Source organism: Oncorhynchus kisutch, linkage group LG23 (assembly GCF_002021735.2).
Source record: "Oncorhynchus kisutch isolate 150728-3 linkage group LG23, Okis_V2, whole genome shotgun sequence".
Taxonomy (NCBI): domain Eukaryota; kingdom Metazoa; phylum Chordata; class Actinopteri; order Salmoniformes; family Salmonidae; genus Oncorhynchus; species Oncorhynchus kisutch.
In genome coordinates this window covers 3,706,314-3,710,070 of record NC_034196.2, presented here as the reverse complement: position 1 = coordinate 3,710,070, position 3,757 = coordinate 3,706,314, and positions in this window count along the sequence as shown.

Sequence of the window (3,757 nt, the reverse complement as noted above, 5' to 3'; positions counted from 1 at the left end):
TACTGCTGGCCAAGGGGATGGCTCAGATGACCCTGTCTGCAGTTACATAGCAGGCATAAACGAAAGCTACAACAAAGTTGATACTGTGAGATTTCAAAACGTTTAAAACCATGACTAGAGAGAGAGTCTGTCAGCGAATATAGCAGAGTTGCTGTTTTTTTATGAGTGAGTACATGTTTCATGGAGTTCCATGAATTAAGTCCTTACTCAGCACTGTCAATATTTTGTATTCAACACCTTTTTTTAAGCCATAAAATGTGTATTCTTCCTATTTCCACCCAGTGCTACAACAAGCGCTGCAGCAATAATGAATCAGTCGGAAAGTGAATCTATAGGCTTTCGTTGTTATTATTAGCTGCCTGGTTCTTTTTTTAAATCAAGGAATATTTAACTTTCTCTGTTCATAGGAGTAACAACATGAATTGTGCATGAGGCAGAAATAATGCAGTGTGACTCGAGTTTTGCCATCAACTGGAACACGGTGTCCCTTTTTGGTTAGTGTCAGTGGAGGAAAGGGAGAGCGGAGGAATGTTGAGAGGCGGAGTCTGTCTGCTTCGCTTTCCCTCTGCTGAGACTGACCATCAGATGCAGGCAGCATCAGTCCAGTAAAATAAAAAGCAATTATTTAAATGTATGATCACTCAGCTGTGCTTCACAATTAATACAACAATGGATCAATTACCAGTGTGATAATATAGCCTACCTCAAATTTTGAAATATATATTTTTTTATTGTCTGAACAACAATGCATTGGAATTGCAATGGTCTATTACCATTGCACTGTCTATTATGCAATAGACCATTGCATTGTCTATTGCATAATAGACAATGCTATGGTATATTATGCAAATAGACCATTGCCATATATGGATATGTGCCATTTATTTTGAACTGGACTGCGTTTACAGCATGAGCAGCCGTGAATAGATGTGCTTGTTCTGAGATCAAAGTGAGAGCTGCATGTAGCCACGTGCAGATTTGGTTCATATCCTTTGCTAGTTATTAGCCCAGTTATAGATCATTTGTAGTCAGCAATAGGGGAGTGATTGCTTCCTACAAGAGAAAAAAACATATAATTTCTAGACATCTTTAAAAAGTAAGTCAAGTAAAGAGCTTTTTTGTCTTAAAGAGGCAGTGTTGTATTTTGAGACAGGCTTGAATAAGCTAAGTAGCCAATAGGCAGAGGGTAGCATAATTTGTCTGATTCTCTGTAATAATAGTATGGGAATAATAATGCATTGTATTTTGTAAAGTGGTTTCTTGCATCAAACAACACAACATTTTCAGTCACCTCTTTGTCTAAAGGACAAGTGGATAAACAGATTAATGTCAAGCCATGCATGTTTTTGTCTAAAGTTTCATGGAATGTAGGCCTACATTGAACACTACACATTGGCTGTTACTGTAGGCTGAATGATAGAACAGCTATTTCCATGTTAAAAATGTTATGGGATGAATTTTCTCCATTACTTTTGAAGCCACTCTGGTAGGCCTACATTTGGATCAAATAGCCACATTAGCCTATATGGTCACAATTAAAACTGTAACTTAAAGTGGGTACAACCTCAGTGTTCACAAATTTTCACAACATTCAAGTTTGCACTCAGCAGACCTGAAACTTGCTCAGTGACTAATAAAATTAGAGGGAACATTGCTGGTAACTCCCCAGTTCAATGTAATGGGTACTCTTGTGTAACTTTAGAAGTTTATGAGGCATTTTGGAACATCAGACTTTTGAAAAATTTTAAGGCTGAAAAGATGAAAGGGACACACAACAGAGTAAAGGTATTTGTATTTATTATGGATCCCCATTAGCTGCTGCCGAGTAGCAGCAGCAGCTACTCTTCCTGGGGTCCAGGTATTGCATGGCAATAAGGTTTCACTACTATCTAACCAGTGTTGGGGAAGTTACTCTGAAAATATAGTTTACCAAGCTACCAGTAACTTCACACTGGGTCTTTCTACCTCAAAAAGCACAAGAAAGAAGATTGGCATCCACCATCTCCGATTGTTTGGAAATCGTTTCTGTAGTTGGTAACAGATACAATTAGCATTCCTGAAACATTATTTTGTTGAAATATAATTTGATCTCTGAGAAATTAAAGGTAATTGATTGTACACAAATTGTCCATTTTAATCTATAGGATTTAGATAACATTCAATGAGTATAGTACCCAACATCCGATTTGGACCAAACTTCTTCCTACTGATGAGTACGACATGAGGAATTATAGCCCTTGGTCAGGACTCTCAGTTCCATTAAATTACACATAACAGTCATTGAATGAAGGTGTCTTGTATATGGGGGAGTTTTGTCAGGAGCCCCGTCTGAACATTAACACGCATCACTCGCGGTACGGTTTTGGAAGCATAAGGACCTTATCTTTCATATCAGCGAGAAATAATTTTCATAAAACAAAAAGGTTAAATTGTGTTTACGGGAAACAGATGGACCGCCTGTGCTTGATAGCTATCTAGCATGCTCCAAACACGTGTGTAGCAGAAGAAGGTCACTGGAAACGTGTTGTCACTGACAAATATTGTCCGGTGCAACTGTGATGAATCTGGTTAAAACAGTGTACAGTAAGTTGTGTACAGTAAGTAGTGTACAGTAAGTTTGCGTAATAATTTTTATGTGATATGAAAGTAAAGGGCTTTATGTCTCTAGAACCGTATCGCAATGGAGAATCGATTCACGTTTAGGTAGATGGAGTATTTGGCTGTTTAGGCTGCCAGCCTACCTCTGAAAATAACATATAAGGTTCTTGGACCTTAAGGAGTAAGGTAGGCTCCTTAAGAGTACACCTTGGGGTAGAGAAATATCAAAAACATTGTAAAAAGCCATCCATGGACCCACCACACACCATGCCAATCCCACCCCAACAACCAGTATATTTTCTGTATGTTTGACAAGTAGTATGAAGCTGTGGCTTTGAGTATTGCTTCTCCATACTATGTAATGTATTCCCTGTGAATCTGGTGATGTTTTTTTCACCCTGTTCAGAGAAATTAGTCAATGAAGTTGTTTGCATTATCTACCATAATGTAGTTTGAAAGGTCCATGTTCTGACCACTAGATGTCACTGTTCATGCTGTTCAACATGGTTTGACTTTGTCATTATGGGGTATTGTGTGTAGATGGGTGGGAGAGAAAAAAAAATATTATTTAATACATTTTGAAATCAGGCTGTAACACAACAAAATGTGTAATGAGTCAAGTGGTATACATACTTCCTGAAGGCACTGTAAGCTACACTAAAGCTAACCTTAAGAAAAATATGGTTTACTTAACTAAACTTAATTTGAAAAGTAGTTCACTACATCCAAACTACTTAGTGAAAAATGATCATATCTAAATCTGAAATGTCAGACTACAAATTCCAGAACAGATGACTGAGTCAGATATGAACATAATGTGTAATTTAGTCTGTTAAACATAACTACTGAGAATTAGGCACACAAAAAGTGTTTCAAATTTGGTTGAAATACCACCAAGCTACTGCAAAATGTAATTGAATTACTAGTTGAACTACATGTTGTTCACTACTTCCCAACACTGAATCTAATGCTAGAATATAGGTTTTATTCTAGGTCATCAAGCTACTCCAGATAGCAATGATAGTGTGACACACACAAAATGTATGGTCACATTTGTGTTTATGTATTGTTTCTTTGTATTGGGAAAGAATGCTTTTACTGAAATGCCAGTCCTCCAAAGGTTTCGCCATTGCGAGGCACTTATACTACAGTTGGCCAA